Here is an 18,775-nt window from a genome sequence, read left to right on the forward strand (position 1 = left end):
CCCCTAACCCTAACCATTACCCGAAGCCTTACCCTAACCCGTCCCCTAATCCTAACCCGTACGCTAACACTAACCCATACCCTAACAGGTACGCTCACCCTAAACCGTTGTCGTAAACTAACTTGTCCCCTAAACCGTCCCCATCCCCTAACCCTAAGCCTAACCATAAACCTAACCCTAACCCTTACCCGAAGCCTTACCCTAACCCGTCCCCTAATCCTAACCCGTACGCTAACACCCGTACCCTAACACTAACGCTCACCCTAAACCGTTGTCGTGAACTAACTTGTCCCCTAAACCGTCCCCATCCCCTAACCCTAAACCTAACCCTAACCCTAACCCTAAGCCTTACCCGAAGCCTTACCCTAACCCGTCCCCTAATCCTAACCCGTACGCTAACACTAACCCGTACCCTAACACGTACGCTGACCCTAAACCGTTGTCATACCCTAACCTTTCCCCTAAACTGTCCCCGTCCCATAACCCCAACCCTAACCCTAACCCTAACCCTAACCCTAACCCTAACCCTTACCCGAAGCCTTTCCCTAACCCGTCCCCTAATTCTAACCCGTACGCTAACACTAACCCGTACCCTAACACGTATGCTAACCCTAAACCGTTGTCGTAAACTAACTTGTTCCCTAAACCGTCCCCATACCTTAACCCTAACCCTAACCCTAACCCTAACCCTAACCCTAACCCTTACCCGAAGCCTTACCCTAACCCGTCCCGTAATCCTAACCCGTACGTTAACACTAACCCGTACCCTAACACATACGCTGACCCTAAACCATTGTCGTACCCTAACCTGTCCCCTAAACCGTCCCCGTCCCCTAACCCTAACCCTAACCCTTACCCGAAGCCTTACACTAACCCGTTGCCTAAGCCTAACCCGTACGCTAACACTAACCCGTAACCTAACACGTACGCTCACCCTAAACCGTTGTCGTACCCTAACCTATCCCCTAAACCGTCCCCGTCCCTTAACCCTAACCCTAAGCCTAACCCTAACCCTAACCCTTACCCGAAGCCTTACCCTAACCCGTCCCCTAATCCTAACCCGTACGCTAACACCCGTACCCTAACACGAACGCTCACCCTAAACCGTTGTCGTAAACTAACTTGTCCCCTAAACCGTCCCCATCCCCTAACCGTAACCCTAACCCAAACCCTAACCCTAACCCTTACCCGAAGCCTTACCCTAACCCGTCCACTTATCCTAACCCGTACGCTAACACTAACCCGTACCCTAACACGTACGCTGACCCTAAACCGTTGTCATACCCTAACCTTTCCTCTAAACTGTCCCCGTCCCATACCCCAACCCTAACCCTAACCCTAACCCTAACCCTAACCCTTACCCGAAGCCTTTCCGTAACCCATCCCCTAATTCTAAACCGTACGCTAACACTAACCCATACCCTAACAGGTACGCTCACCCTAAACCGTTGTCGTAAACTAACTTGTCCCCTAAACCGTCCCCATCCCCTAACCCTAACCCTAACCCTAACCCTAACCCTAACCCTAACCCTAACCCTTACCCGAAGCCTTACCCTAACCCGTCCCCTAATCCTAACCCGTACGTTAACACTAACCCGTACCCTAACACGTACGCTGACCATAAACCATTGGCGTACCCTAACCTGTCCCCTAAACCGTCCCCGTCCCCTAACCCTAACCCTAACCGTTACCCGAAGGCTTACCCTAACCCGTCCCCTAATCCTAACCCGTACGCTAACACTAACCCATACCCTAACACGTACGGTCACCCTAAACCGTTGTCGTACACTAACCTATCCCCTAAACCGTCCCCGTCCCCTAACCCTAACCCTAAGCCTAACCCTAACCCTAACCCTTACCCGAAGCCTTACCCTAACCCGTCCCCTAATCCTAACGCGTAAGCTAACACTAACCCATACCCTAACACGTACGCTCACCCTAAACCGTTGTCATACACTAACCTCTCCCCTAAACCATCCCCGTCCTCTAACCCTAACCCTAACCCTAACCCTAACCCTAACACTTACCCGAAGCCTTACCCTAACCCGTCCCCTAATCCTAACCCGTACGCTAACACTAACCCGTACCCTAACACATACGCTCACCCAAAACCGTTGTCGTAACCTACCCTGTCCCCTAAACCGTCCCTGTCCCCTACCCCTACCACTAAGCCTACCCCTAACCCTAACCCTTACCCGTAGCCTTACCCTAACCCGTCCCCTAATCCTAACCCATACGCTAACACTAACCCGTACCCTAACACGTACACTCACCCTAAACCGTTGTCGTACCCTAACCTGTCCCCTAAACCTTCCCCGTCCCCTAACCCTAAACCTAAACCTACCACTAACCCTAACCGTTACCCAAAGCCTTAACCTAACCCGTCCCTAATCCTAACCCTTACGCTAACACTAACCCGTACCCTAACACGTACGCTCACCCTAAACCATTGTCGTAAACTAACTTGTCCCCTAAACCGTCCCCATCCCCTAACCCTAACCCTAACCATAAACCTAACCCTAACCCTTACCCGAAGCCTTACCCTAACCCGTCCCCTAATCCTAACCAGTACGCTAACACCCGTACCCTAACACGAACGCTCACCCTAAACCGTTGTCGTAAACTAACTTGTCCCCTAAACCGTCCCCATCCCCTAACCCTAACCCTAACCCTAACCCTAACCCTAACCCTTACCCGAAGCCTTACCCTAACCCGTCCCCTAATCCTAACCCGTACGCTGACACTAACCCGTACCCTAACACGTACGCTGACCCTAAATCGTTGTCATAGCCTAACCTTTCCCCTAAACTGTCCCCGTCCCATAACCCCAACCCTAACACTAACCCTAACCCTAACCCTAACCCTAACCCTAACCCTTACCCGAAGCCTTACCCTAACCCGTCCCCTAATCCTAACCCGTACGTTAACACTAACCCATACCCTAACACGTACGCTGACCCTAAAACGTTGTCATACCCTAACCTGTCCCCTAAACCATCCCCGTCCTCTAACCCTAACCCTAACCCTAACCCTTACCCGAAGCCTTACCCTAACCCGTCCCCTAATCCTAACCCGTACGCTAACACTAACCCGTACCCTAACACGTACGCTCACCCTAAACCGTTGTCATACACTAACCTATCCCCTAAACCGTCCCCGTCCCCTAACCCTAACCCTAAGCCTAACCCTAACCCTAACCCTTACCCGAAGCCTTACCCTAAACCGTCCCCTAATCCTAATGCGTAAGCTAACACTAACCCGTACCCTAACTCGTACGCTCACCCTAAACCGTTGTCATACCCTAACCTGTCCCCTAAACCATTCCCGTCCTCTAACCCTAACCCTAACCCTAACCCTTACCCGAAGCCTTACCCTAACCCGTCCCCTAATCCTAACCCGTACGCTAACACTAACCCGTACCCTAACACGTACGCTGACCCTAAACCGTTGTCATACCCTAACCTGTCCCCTAAACTGTCCCCGTCCCGTAACCCTAACCCTAACCCTAACCCTAACACTTACCCGAAGCCTTACCCTAACCCGTCCCCTAATACTAACCCATACGCTAACACTAACCCGTACCCTCACACGTACGCTCACCCTAAACCGTTGTCGTAAACTACCTTGTCCCCTAAACCGTCCCCATACCCTAACCCTAACCCTATTCCTATCCCTAACCCTAACCCTTACCCGAAGCCTTACCCTAACCAGTCCCGTAAACCTAACCCGTACCCTAACACTAACACGTACCCTAACACGTACGGTGAGCCTAAACCGTTGTCGTTCCCTAACCTGTCCCCTAAACTGTCCCCGTCCCGTAACCCTAACCCTAACCCTAACCCTAACCCTTACCCGAAGCCTTACCCTAACCCGTCCCCTAATCCTAACCCGTACGCTAACACTAACCCGTACCCTAACACGTACGCTCACCCTAAACCGTTGTCGTACCCTAACCTGTCCCCTAAACCGTCCCCGTCCCCTAACCCTAACCCTAAGGCTAACCCTAACCCTAACCCTTACCCGAAGCCTTACCCTAACCCGTCCCCTAATCCTAACGCGTAAGCTAACACTAACCCGTACCCTAACACGTACGCTCACCCTAAACAGTTGTCATACCCTAACCTGTCCCCTAAACCATCCCTGTCCTCTAAACCTAACCCTAACCCTAACCCTAACCCTAACCCTTACCCGAAGCCTTTCCCTAACCCGTCCCCTAATTCTAACCCGTACGCTAACTCTAACCCGTACCCTAACACGTACGCTCACCCTAAACCGTTGTCGTACCCTAACCTGTCCCCTAAACCGTCCACATCCCCTAACCCTAAACCTAACCCTAACCCTAACCCTTACCCGAAGCCTTACCCTAACCCGTCCCCTAATCCTAACCCGTACGTTAACACTAACCCGTACCCTAACACATACGCTGACCCTAAACCATTGTCGTACCCTAAGCTGTCCCCTAAACCGTCCCCGTCCCCTAACCCTAACCCTAACAGTAACCCTTACCCGAAGCCTTACCCTAACCCGTCCCCTAATCCTAACGCGTAAACTAACACTAACCCGTACCCTAAAACGTACGCTCACCCTAAACCGTTGTCATACCGTAATCTGTCCCCTAAACCATCCCCGTCCTCTAACCCTAACCCTAACCCTAACCCTAACCCTAACCCTTACCCGAAGCCTTACCCTAACCCGTCCCCTAATCCTAACCCGTACGTTAACACTAACCCGTACCCTAACACATATGCTGACCCTAAACCATTGTCGTACCCTAAGCTGTCCCCTAAACCGTCCCCGTCCCCTAACCCTAACCCTAACAGTAACCCTTACCCGAAGCCTTACCCTAACCCGTCCCCTAATCCTAACGCGTAAACTAACACTAACCCGTACCCTAAAACGTACGCTCACCCTAAACCGTTGTCATACCGTAACCTGTCCCCTAAACCATCCCCGTCCTCTAACCCTAACCCTAACCCTAACCCTAACCCTAACCCTTACCCGAAGCCTTACCCTAAACCGTCCCCTAATCCTAACCTGTACGCTAACACTAACCCTTACCCTAACACGTAGGCTCACCCTAAACCGTTGTCGTAATCTACCCTGTCCCCTAAACCTTCCCCGTCCCCTACCCCTAACCCTAACCCTACCCCTAACCCTAACCCTTACCCGAAGCCTTACCCTAACCCGTCCCCTAATCCTAACCCGTACACTAACACTAACCCGTACCCTAACACGTACGCTCACCCTAAACGGTTGTCGTACCCTAACCTGTCCCCTAAACCTTCCCCGTCCCCTAACCCTAAACCTAACCCTACCCCTAACCCTAACCGTTACCCAAAGCCTTACCCTAACCCGTCCCTAATCCTAACCCTTACGCTAACACTAACCCGTACCCTAACACGTACGCTCACCCTAAACCGTTGTCGTAAACTAACTTGTCCCCTAAAGCGTCCCCATCCCCTAACCCTAACCCTAACCCTAAACCTAACCCTAACCCTTACCCGAAGCCTTACCCTAACCCGTCCCCTAATCCTAACCCGTACGCTAACACCCGTACCCTAACACGAACGCTCACCCTAAACCGTTGTCGTAAACTAACTTGTCCCCTAAACCGTCCCCTTCCCCTAACCCTAACCCTAACCCTAACCCTAACCCTTACCCGAAGCCTTACCCTAACCCGTCCCCTAATCCAGACCCGTACGCTAACACTAACCCGTACCCTAACACGTACGCTGACCCTAAACCGTTGTCATACCCTAACCTTTCCCCTAAACTGTCCCCGTCCCATAACCCCAACCCTAACCCTAACCCTAACCCTAACCCTAACCCTTACCCGAAGACTTTCACTAACCCGTCCCCTAATTCTAACCCGTACGCTAACACTAACCCGTACCCTAACACGTATGCTCACCCTAAACCGTTGTCGTAAACTAACTTGTCCCCTAAACCGTCCCCATCCCCTAACCCTAACCCTAACCCTAACCCTAACCCTAACCCTTACCCGAAGCCTTACCCTAACCCGTCCCCTAACCCTAACCCGTACGTTAACACTAACCCGTACCCTAACACATACGCTGAACCTAAACCATTGTCGTACCCTAACCTGTCACCTAAACCGTCCCCATCACCTAACCCTAACCCTAACCCTAACCCTTACCCGAATCCTTACCCTAACCCGTCCCCTAATCCTAACCCGTACGCTAACACTAACCCGTACCCTAACACGTACGCTCACCCTAAACCGTTGCCGTACCCTAACCTATCCCCTAAACCGTCCCCGTCCCCTAACCCTAACCCTAAGCCTAACCCTAACCCTAACCCTTACCCGAAGCCTTACCCTAACCCGTCCCCTAATCCTAACGCGTAAGCTAACACTAACCCATACCCTAACACGTACGCTCACCCTAAACCGTTGTCATACCCTAACCTGTCCCCTAAACCATCCCCGTCCTCTAACCCTAACCCTAACCCTTACCCGAAGCCTTACCCTAACCGGTCCCCTAATCCTAACCCGTACGCTAACACTAACCCATACCCTAACACGTACGCTCACAATAAACTGTTGTCGTACACTAACCTATCCCCTAAACCGTCCCCGTCCCCTAACCCTAACCCTAAGCCTAACCCTAACCCTAGCCCTTACCCGAAGCCTTACACTAAACCGTCCCCTAATCCTAACCCGTACGCTAACACTAACCCGTACCCTAACACAAACGCTCACCCTAAACCGTTGTCGTAAACTAACTTGTCCCCTAAACCGTCCCCATCCCCTAACCCTAACCCTAACCCTAACCCTTACCCGAAGCCTTACCCTAACCCGTCCCCTAATCCTAACCCGTACCCTAACACTAACCCGTACCCTAACACGTACGCTGACCCTAAACCTTTGTCGTACCCTAACCTGTCCCCGAAACCGTCCCCATCCCATAACCCTAACCCTAACCCTAACCCTAACCCTAACCCTTACCTGAGGCATTACCCTAACCCGTCCCCTAATCCTAACCCGTACGCTAACACTAACCCATACCCTAACACGTACACTCACCCTAAACCGTTGTCGTACCCTAACCTGTCCCCTAAACCGTCCCGTCACCTAACCCTAACCCTAACCCTAACCCTAACCCTAACACTTACCCGAAGCCTTACCCTAACCCGTCCCTTAATCCTAACCCGTACGCTAACACCCGTACCCTAACACGAACGCTCACCCTAAAGCGTTGTCATAAACTAACATATCCCCTAAACCGTCCCCATCCCGTAACACTAACCCTAACGCTAAACCTAACCCTAACCCTTACCCGAAGCCTTACCCTAACCCGTCCCCTAATCCTAACCCGTACGCTAACACTAACACATACCCTAACACGTACGCTGACCCTAAACCGTTGTCGTACCCTAAACTTTCCCTTAAACTGTCCCCGTCCCATAACCCCAACCCTAACCCTAACCCTAACCCTAACCCTAACCCTTACCCGAAGCCTTACCCTAACCCGTCTCTTAATTCTAACCCGTACGCTAACACTAACCCGTACCCTAACACGTACGCTCACCCTAAACCGTTGTCGTAAACTAACTTGTCCCCTAAACCGTCCCCATCCCCTAACCCTAACCCTAACCCTAACCCTAACCCTAACCCTTACCCGAAGCCTTACCCTAACCCGTCCCCGAATCCTAACCCGTACGCTAACACTAGCCCGTACCCTAAAACGTACGCTCACCCTAAACCGTTGTCGTAAACTAACTTGTCCCCTAAACCGTCCCCATCCCCTAACCCTAACCCTAACCCTAACCCTAACACTTACCCGAAGCCTTACCCTAACCCGTCCCCTAATCCTAACCCGTACGCTAACACTAACCCGTACCCTAACACGTACGCTGACCCTAAACCGTTGTCGTGCCCTAACCTGTCCCCTAAACTATCCCTGTGCCATAACCCTAACCCTAACCCTAACCCTAAACCTAACCCTAACCCTTACCCGAAGCCTTACACTAACCCGTCCCCTAATCCTAACCCGTACATTAACACTAACCCGTACCCTAACACGTACGCCTACCCTAAACCATTGTCGTACCCTAACCTGTCCCGTAAACCGTCCCCGTCCCCTAACCCTAACCCTAACCCTAACCCTTACCCGAAGCCTTACCCTAACCCGTCCCCTAATCCTAACCCCTACGCTAACACTAACCCGTACCCTAACACGTACGCCCACTCTAAACCGTTGTCGTACCCTAACCTGTCCCCTAAACCATCCCCGTCCTCTAACCCTAACCCTAACCCTAACCCAAACCCTAACCCTTACCCGAAGCCTTACCCTAACCCGTCCCCTAACCCTAACCTTACGCTAACACTAACCCGTATCCTAACACATACGCTCACAATAAACTGTTGTCGTACCCTAACCTATCCCCTAAACCATCCCCGTCCCCTAACCCTAACCCTAAGCCTAACCCTAAACCTAACCCTTACCCGAAGCCTTACCCTAACCCGTCCCCTAATCCTAACCCGTACGCTAACACCCGTACCCTAACACGAACGCTCACCCTAAACCGTTGTCGTAAACTAACTTGTCCCCTAAACCGTCCCCATCCCCTAACCCTAACCCTAACCCGAACCCTAACCCTAACCCTTACCTGAAGCCTTACCCTAACCCGTCCCCTAATCCTAACCCGTACGCTAACACTTACCCGTACCCTAACACGTACGCTGACCCTAAACCGTTGTCATACCCTAACCTTTCCCCTAAACTGTACCCGTCCCATAACCCCAACCGTAACACTAACCCTAACCCTAACCCTAACCCTAACCCTTACCCGAAGCCTTTCCCTAACCCGTCCCCTAATTCTAACCCGTGCGCTAACACTAACCCGTACCCTAACAGGTATACTCACCCTAAACCGTTGTCGTAAACTAACTTGTCCCCTAAACCGTCCCCATCCCATAACCCTAACCCTAACCCTAACCCTAACCCTAAACCTAACCCTTAACCGAAGCCTTCCCCTAACCCGTCCCCTAATTCTAACCCGTACGTTAACACTAACCCGTACCCTAACACGTACGCTGACCCTAAACCATTGTCGTACCCTAACCTGTCCCCTAAACCGTCCCCGTCCCCTAACCCTAACCCTAACCCTAACCCTTACCCGAAGCCTTACCCTAACCCGTCCCCTAATCCTAACCCGTACGCTAACACTAACCCGTACCCTAACACGTACGCTCACCCTAAACCGTTGCCGTACCCTAACCTATCCCCTAAACCGTCCCCGTCCCCTAACCCTAACCCTAAGCCTAACCCTAACCCTAACCCTTACCCGAAGCCTTACCCTAACCCGTCCCCTAATCCTAAGGCGTAAGCTAACACTAACCCGTACCCTAACACGTACGCTCACCCTAAACCGTTGTCATACCCTAACCTGTCCCCTAAACCATCCCCGTCCTCTAACCCTAACCCTAACCCTTACCCGAAGCCTTACCCTAACCGGTCCCCTAATCCTAACCCGTACGCTAACACTAACCCATACCCTAACACGTACGCTCACAATAAACTGTTGTCGTACACTAACCTATCCCCTAAACCGTCCCCGTCCCCTAACCCTAACCCTAAGCCTAACCCTAACCCTAGCCCTTACCCGAAGCCTTACACTAAACCGTCCCCTAATCCTAACCCGTACGCTAACACTAACCCGTACCCTAACACGAACGCTCACCCTAAACCGTTGTCGTAAACTAACTTGTCCCCTAAACCGTCCCCATCCCCTAACCCTAACCCTAACCCTAACCCTTACCCGAAGCCTTACCCTAACCCGTCCCCTAATCCTAACCCGTACCCTAACACTAACCCGTACCCTAACACGTACGCTGACCCTAAACCTTTGTCGTACCCTAACCTGTCCCCGAAACCGTCCCCATCCCATAACCCTAACCCTAACCCTAACCCTAACCCTAACCCTTACCTGAGGCCTTACCCTAACCCGTCCCCTAATCCTAACCCGTACGCTAACACTAACCCATACCCTAACACGTACGCTCACACTAAACCGTTGTCGTACCCTAACCTGTCCCCTAAACCATCCCGTCACCTAACCCTAACCCTAACCCTAACCCTAACCCTAACACTTACCCGAAGCCTTACCCTAACCCGTCCCTTAATCCTAACCCGTACGCTAACACCCGTACCCTAACACGAACGCTCACCCTAAAGCGTTGTCATAAACTAACATATCCCCTAAACCGTCCCCATCCCGTAACACTAACCCTAACGCTAAACCTAACCCTAACCCTTACCCGAAGCCTTACCCTAACCCGTCCCCTAATCCTAACCCGTACGCTAACACTAACACATACCCTAAAACGTACGCTGACCCTAAACCGTTGTCGTACCCTAAACTTTCCCCTAAACTGTCCCCGTTCCATAACCCCAACCCTAACCCTAACCCTAACCCTAACCCTAACCCTAACCCTTACCCGAAGCCTTACCCTAACCCGTCTCTTAATTCTAAACCGTACGCTAACACTAACCCGTACCCTAACACGTACGCTCACCCTAAACCGTTGTCGTAAACTAACTTGTCCCCTAAACCGTCCCCATCCCCTAACCCTAACCCTAACCCTAACCCTAACCCTAACCCTTACCCGAAGCCTTACCCTAACCCGTCCCCGAACCCTAACCCGTACGCTAACACTAGCCCGTACCCTAACACGTACGCTCACCCTAAACCGTTGTCGTAAACTAACTTGTCCCCTAAACCGTCCGCATCCCCTAACCCTAACCCTAACCCTAACCCTAACACTTACCCGAAGCCTTACCCTAACCCGTCCCCTAATCCTAACCCGTACGCTAACACTAACCCGTACCCTAACACATACGCTCACCCTAAACCGTTGTCGTGCCCTAACCTGTCCCCTAAACTATCCCTGTGCCATAACCCTAACCCTAACCCTAACCCTAAACCTAACCCTAACCCTTACCCGAAGCTTTACACTAACCCGTCCCCTAATCCTAACCCGTACATTAACACTAACCCGTACCCTAACACGTACGCCTACCCTAAACCATTGTCGTACCCTAACCTGTCCCGTAAACCGTCCCCATCCCCTAACCCTAACCCTAACCCTAACCCTTACCCGAAGCCTTACCCTAACCCGTCCCCTAATCCTAACCCCTACGCTAACACTAACCCGTACCCTAACACGTACGCCCACTCTAAACCGTTGTCGTACCCTAACCTGTCCCCTAAACCATCCCCGTCCTCTAACCCTAACCCTAACCCTAACCCAAACCCTAACCCTTACCCGAAGCCTTATCCTAACCCGTCCCCTAACCCTAACCTTACGCTAACACTAACCCGTATCCTAACACATACGCTCACAATAAACTGTTGTCGTACCCTAACCTATCCCCTAAACCGTCCCCGTCCCCTAACCCTAACCCTAAGCCTAACCCTAAACCTAACCCTTACCCGAAGCCTTACCCTAACCCGTCCCCTAATCCTAACCCGTACGCTAACACTAACCCTTCCCCTAACACGTACGCTCACCCTAAACCGTTGTCGTACCCTAACCTATCCCCTAAACCTTCCCCGTCCCCTAACCCTAACCCTAACCCTACCCCTAACCCTAACCGTAACCCGAAGCCTTACCCTAACCCGTCCCCTAATCCTAACCCTTACGCTAACACTAACCCATACCCTAACACGTACGCTCACACTAAACCGTTGTCGTAAACTAACTTGTCCCCTAAACCGTCCCCATCCCCTAACCCTAACCCTACCCCTAACCCTAACCCTTACCCGAAGCCTTACCCTAACCCGTCCTCTAATCCTAACCCGTACGCTAACACTAACCCATACCCTAACACGTACGCTCACCCTAAACCGTTGTCGTGCCCTAACCTGTCCCCTAAACCTTCCCCGTCCCCAACCCTAAACCTAACCTTACCCCAACCCTAACCGTTACCTGAAGCCTTACCCTAACCCGTCCCCTAATCCTAACCCTTACGCTAACACTAACCCATATCCTAACACGTACGCTCACCCTAAACCGTTGTCGTAAACTAAATTGTCCCCTAAACCGTCCCCATCCCCTAACCCTAACCCTAACCCTAACCCTAACCCTTACCCGAAGCCTTACCCTAATCCGTCCCCTAATCCTAACCCGTATGCTAACACCCGTACCCTAACATGAACGCTCACCCTAAACCATTGTTGTAAACTAAATTGTCCCCTAAACCGTCCCCATCCCCTAACCCTAACCCTAACCCTAACCCTAACCCTAACCCTTACCCGAAGCCTTACCCTAACCCGTCCCCAATCCTAACCCGTACGCTAACACTAACCCGTACCCTAACACGTACGCTGACCCTAAAAAGTTGTCGTACCCTAACCTTTCCCCTAAACTGTCCCCGTCCCATAACCCCAACCCTAATCCTAACCCTAACCCTAACCCTAACCCTAACCCGAAGCCTTACCCTAACCCGTCCCCTAATTCTAAACCGTACGTTAACACTAAACCGTACCCTAACACGTACGCTCACCCTAAACCGTTGTCGTAAACTAACTTGTCCCCTAAACCGTCCCCATCCCCTAACCCTAACCCTAACCCTAACCCTAACTCTTACCCGAAGCCTTACACTAAACCGTCCCCTAATCCTAACCCGTACGCTAACACTAACCCGTACCCTAACACGTACGCTCACCCTACACCGTTGTCGTAAACTAACTTGTCCCCTAAACAGTCCCCATCCCGTAACCCTAACCCTAACCCTAACACTTACCCGAAGCCTTACCGTAACCCGTCCCCTAATCCTAACCCTTACGCTAACACTAACCCGTACCCTAACACGTACCCTGACCCTAAACCGTTGTCGTACTCTAACCTGTCCCCTAAACTGTCCCCGTGCCATAACCCTAACCCTAACCCTAACCCTAACCCTAATCCTTACCCGAACCCTTACACTAACCCGTCCCCTAATCCTAACCCGTACGCTAACACTAACACATACCCTAACACGTACGCTCACCCTAATCCGTTGTCGTGCCCTAACCTGTCCCCTAAACCGTCCCCGTCCCCTAACCCTTACCCTAACCCTACACCTAACCCTAACCCTTACCCGAAGCCTTACCCTAACCCGTCCCCAATCCTAAACCGTACGCTAACACTAACCCGTACCCTAACACATATGCTCACCCTAAACCGTTGTCGTAAACTAACTTGTCCCCTAAACCGTCCCCATCCCCTAACCCTAACCCTAACCCTAACCCTAACCCTAACCCTTACCCGAAGCCTTACACTAACCCGTCCCCTAATCCTAACCCGTACGTTCACACTAACCCGTACCCTAACACGTAGGCTGACCCTAAACCATTGTCGTACCCTAAACTGTCCCCTAAACCGTCCCCGTCCCCTAACCCTAACCCTAACCTTAACCCTTACCCGAAGCCTTACCCTAACCCGTCCCCTAATCCTAACCCGTATGCTAACACTAACCCATACCCTAACACGTACGCTCACCCTAAACCGTTGTCGTACCCTAACCTGTCCCCTAAACCATCCCCGTCCTCTAACCCTAACCCTAACCCTTACCCGAAGCCTTACCCTAACCCGTCCCCTAAACCTAACCCTTACGCTAACACTAACCCGAACCCTAACACGTACGCTCACAATAAACTGTTGTCGTACCCTAACCTATCCCCTAAACCGTCCCCGTCCCCTAACCCTAACACTAAGCCTAACCCTAACCCTAACCCTTACCCGAAGCCTTACCCTAACCCGTCCCCTAATACTAACCCGTACGCTAACACTAACCCGTACCCTAACACGTATGCTCACCCTAAACCGTTATCGTAAACTAACTTGTCCCCTAAACCGTCCCCATTCCCTAACCCTAACCCTAACCCTAACCCTATCCCTAAACATTACCCGAAGCCTTAGCCTAACCCGTCCCGTAATCCTAACCCGTACGCTAACACGAACCCGTACCCTAACACGTAAGCTGACCCTAAACCGTTCTCGTACCCTAACCTGTCCCCTAAACTGTCCCCGTCCCGTAACCCTAACCCTAATCCTATCCCTAACCCTAACACTTACCCGAAGCCTTACCCTAACCCGTCCCGTAATCCTAACCCGTACGCTAACACTAACCTTTACCCTAACACGTACGCTCATGCTATACCGTTGTCGTACCCTAACCGGTCCCCTAAACCTTCCCCGTCCCCTAACCCTAACCCTAACCCTACCCCTAACCCTAACCGTTACCCGAAGCCTTACCCTACCCCGTCCCCTAATCCTAACACTTACGCTAACACTAACCCGTACCCTAACACGTAGGCTCACCCTAAACCGTTGTCGTAAACTAACTTGTCCCCTAAACCGTCCCCATTCCCTAACCCTAACCCTAACCCTAACCCTAACCCTAGCCCTTACCCGAAGCCTTACTCTAACCCGTCCCCTAATCCTAACCCGTTCGCTAACAATAACCCGTACCCTAACACTAACCCGTACCCTAACACGTACGCTCACCCTAAACCGTTGTCGTACCCTAACCTGTCCCCTAAACCTTCCCCTTCCCCTAACCCTAAACCTAACCCTACGCCTAACCCTAACCGTTACCCGAAGCCTTAACCTAACCCGTCCCCTAATCCTAACCCTTACGCTAACACTAACCCGTACCCTAACAGGTACGCTCACCCTAAACCGTTGTCGTAAACTAACTTGTCCCCTAAACCGTCCCCATCCCCTAACCCTAACCATAACCCTAACCCTACCCCTAACCCTTACCAGAAGCCTTACCCTAACCGTCACCTAATCCTATCCCGTACGCTAACACCCGTACCTTAACACAAACGCTCACACTAAACCGTTGTCGTAAACTAACTTGTCCCCTAAACCGTCCCCATCCCCTAACCCTAACCCTACCCTAACCCTAACCGTAACCCTTACCCGAAGCCTTAACCTATCCCGTCCCCTAATCCTAACCCGTACGCAAACACTAACCCGCACCCTAACACGTACGCTGACCCTAAACCGTTGTCGTACCCTAACCTTTCCCCTAAACTGTCCCCGTCCCATAACCCCAACCCTAACACTAACCCTAACCCTAACCCTAACCCTAACCCTTACCCGAAGCCTTACCCTAACCCGTCCCCTAATTCTAACCCGTACGCTAACACTAACCCGTACCCTAACACGTACGCTCACCCTAAACCTTTGTCGTAAACTAACTTGTCCCCTAAACCGTCCCCATCCCCTAACCCTAACCATAACCCTAACCCTAACCCTAACCCTTACCCGAAGCCTTACCCTAACCCGTCCCCTAATTCTAACCCGTACGCTAACACTAACCCGTACCCTAACACGTACGCTCACCCTAAACCGTTGTCGTAAACTAACTTGTCCCCTAAACCGTCCCCATCCCCTAACCCTAACCCTAACCCTAACCCTAACCCTAACCCTTACCCGAAGCCTTACCCTAACCCATCCCCTAATCATAAACCGTACGCTAACACTAAACCGTACCCTAACACGTACGCTCACCCTAAACCGTTGTCGTAAACTAACTTGTCCCCTAAACCGTCACCATCCCCTAATACTAACCGTAACCCTAACCCTAACCCTAACCCTTACCCGAAGTCTTACCATAACCCGACCCCTAATCCTAACCCGTACACTAACACTAACCCGTACCCTAACACGTACGCTGACCCTAAACCGTTGTCGTACCCTAACCTTTCCCCTAAACTGTCCCCGTCCCATAACCCCAACCCTAACCCTAACCCTAACCCTAAACCTAACCCTAACACTTACCCGAAGCCTTACCCTAACCCGTCCCCTAATTCTAACCCGTACACTAACACTAACCCGTACCCTAACACGTACGCTCACCCTAAACCGTTGTCGTAAACTAACTTGTCCCCTAAACCGTCCCCATCCCCTAAACCTAACCCTAACCCTAACCCTAACCCTAACCCTTACCCGAAGCCTTACCCTAACCCGTCCCCTAATCCTAACCCGTACGCTAACACTAACCCGTACCCTAACACGTACGATCACCCTCAACCGTTGTCGTACCCTAACCTGTCCCCTAAAATGTCCCCGTGCCATAACCCTAACCCTAACCCTAACCCTAACCCTAAACCTTACCGGAAGCCTTACCCTAACCCGTCCCCTAATCCTAACCCGTACGTTAACACTAACCCATACCCTAACACGTACGCTCAACCTAAACCGTTGTTGTGCCCTAACCTGTCCCCTAAACCGTCCCCGTCCCCTAACCCTAACCCTACACCTAACCCTAACCCTAACCCTAAACCGTCCCCATCCCCTAACCCTAACCCTAACCCTAACCCTAACCCTAAACCTTACCCGAAGCCTTACCCTAACCCGTCCCGTAATCCTAACCCGTACGCTAACACTAACCCGTACCCTAACAAGTACGCTGACCCTAAACCGTTGTCGTACCCTAACCTGTCCCCTAAACTGTCCCCGTCCCGTAACCCGAACCCTAACCCTAACCCTAACACTTACCCGAAGCCTTTCCCTAACCCGTCCCCTAATCCTAACCCGTACGCTAACACTAACACTTACCCTAATACGTACGCTCACCCTAAACCGTTGTCGTACCCTAACCTGTCCCCTAAACCTTCCCCGTTCCCTAAACCTAACCCTAACCCTACCCCTAACACTAACCGTTATCCGAAGCCTTACCCTAACCCGTCCCCTAATCTTAACCCTTACGCTTACACTGAGCCGTACCCTAACACGTACGCTCACCCTAAACCGTTGTCATAAACTAACTTGTACCCTAAACCGTCCCCATCCCCTACCCCTTACCCTAACCCTAACCCTTACCCGAAGCCTTACACTAACCCGTCCCCTAATCCTAACCCGTACGTTAACACTAACCCGTACCCTAACACGTACGCTCACCCTAAACCATTGTCGTACGCTAACCTGTCCCCTAAACCATCCCCGTCCCCTAACCCTAACCCTAACCCTAACACTTACCCGAAGCCTTACCCTAACCCGTCCCCTAATCCTAACCCGTACGCTAACACTAACCCGTACCCTAACACGTACGGTCACCCTAAACCGTTGTCGTACCCTAAACTGTCCCCTAAACCAGCCCCGTCCCCAAACCCTAACCCTAACCCTACCCCTAACCCTAACCCTTACCCGAAGCCTTACCCTAACCCGTGCCCTAATCCTAACCCGTACGCTAACACCCGTACCCTAACACGAACGCTCACCCTAAACCGTTGTCGTAAACTAACTTGTCCCCTAAACCGTCCCCATCCCCTAACCCTAACCCTAACCCTAACCCTAACCCTAACCCTTACCCGAAGCCTTACCCTAACCCGTCCCCTAATCCTAACCCGTACGCTAACACTAACCCGTATCCTAAAACGTACGCTCACCCTAAACCGTTGTCGTAAACTAACTTGTCCCCTAAACCGTCCCCATCCCCTAACCCTAACCCTAACCCTAACCCTCACCCTAACCCTAACCCTTACCCGAAGTCTTACCATAACCCGTCCCCTAATCCTAACCCGTACACTAACACTAACCCGTACCCTAACACGTACGCTGACCCTAAACCGTTGTCGTACCCTAACCTTTCCCCTAAACTGTCCCCGTCCCATAACCCCAACCCTAACCCTAACCCTAACCCTAAACCTAACCCTAACACTTACCCGAAGCCTTACCCTAACCCGTCCCCTAATCCTCACCCGTACGCGAACACTGACCCATACCCTAACACGTACGCTCACCCTAAACCGTTGTCGTACCCTAACCTGTCCCCTAAAATGTCCCCGTGCCATAACCCTAACCCTAACCCTAACCCTAACCCTAAACCTTACCCGAAGCCTAACCCTAACCCGTCCCCTAATCCTAACCCGTACGCTAACACTAACCCGTACCCTAACACGTACGCTAACCCTAAACCGTTGTCGTGCCCTAACCTGTCCCCTAAACCGTCCCCGACCCCTAACCCTAACCCTACACCTAACCCTAACCCTTACCCGAAGCCTTACCCTCACCCGTCCCCTAATCCTAACCCGTACGCTAACACTAACCCGTACCCTAACACGTATGCTCACCCTAAACCGTTGTCGTAAACTAACTTGTCCCCTAAACCGTCCCCATCCCCTAACCCTAACCCTAACCCTAACCCTAACCCTAACACTTACCCGAAGCCTTACACTAACCCGTCCCCTAATCCTAACCCGTACGTTAACACTAACCCGTACCCTAACACTTACGCTGAACGTAAACCATTGTCGTACCCTAACCTGTCCCCTAAACCGTTCCCGTCCCCTAACCCTAACCCTAACCCTAACCCTTACCCGAAGCCTTACCCTAACCCGTCCCCTAATCCTAACCCGTACGCTAACACTAAACCGTACCCTAACACGTACGCTCACCATAAACCGTTGTCGTACCCTAACCTGTCCCCTAAACCATCCCCGTCTTCTAACCCTAACCCTAACCCTAACCCTAACCCTAACCCTTACCCGAAGCCTTACCCTAACCCGTCCCCTAATCCTAACCTGTATGCTAACACTAACCCGTACCCTAACACGTACGCTCACAATAAACTGTTGTCGTACCCTAATCTATCCCCTAAACTGTCCCCGTCCCATAACCCTAACCCTAAGCCTAACCCTAACCCTAACCCTTACCCGAAGCCTTACACTAACCCGTCCCCTAATACTAACCCGTACGCTAACACTAACCCATACCCTAACACGTACGCTCACCCTAAACCGTTGTCATAAACTA

The sequence above is a fragment of the Phocoena phocoena genome, chromosome 20 (genome assembly GCF_963924675.1).
Source record: "Phocoena phocoena chromosome 20, mPhoPho1.1, whole genome shotgun sequence".
In the NCBI taxonomy this organism is placed as follows: domain Eukaryota; kingdom Metazoa; phylum Chordata; class Mammalia; order Artiodactyla; family Phocoenidae; genus Phocoena; species Phocoena phocoena.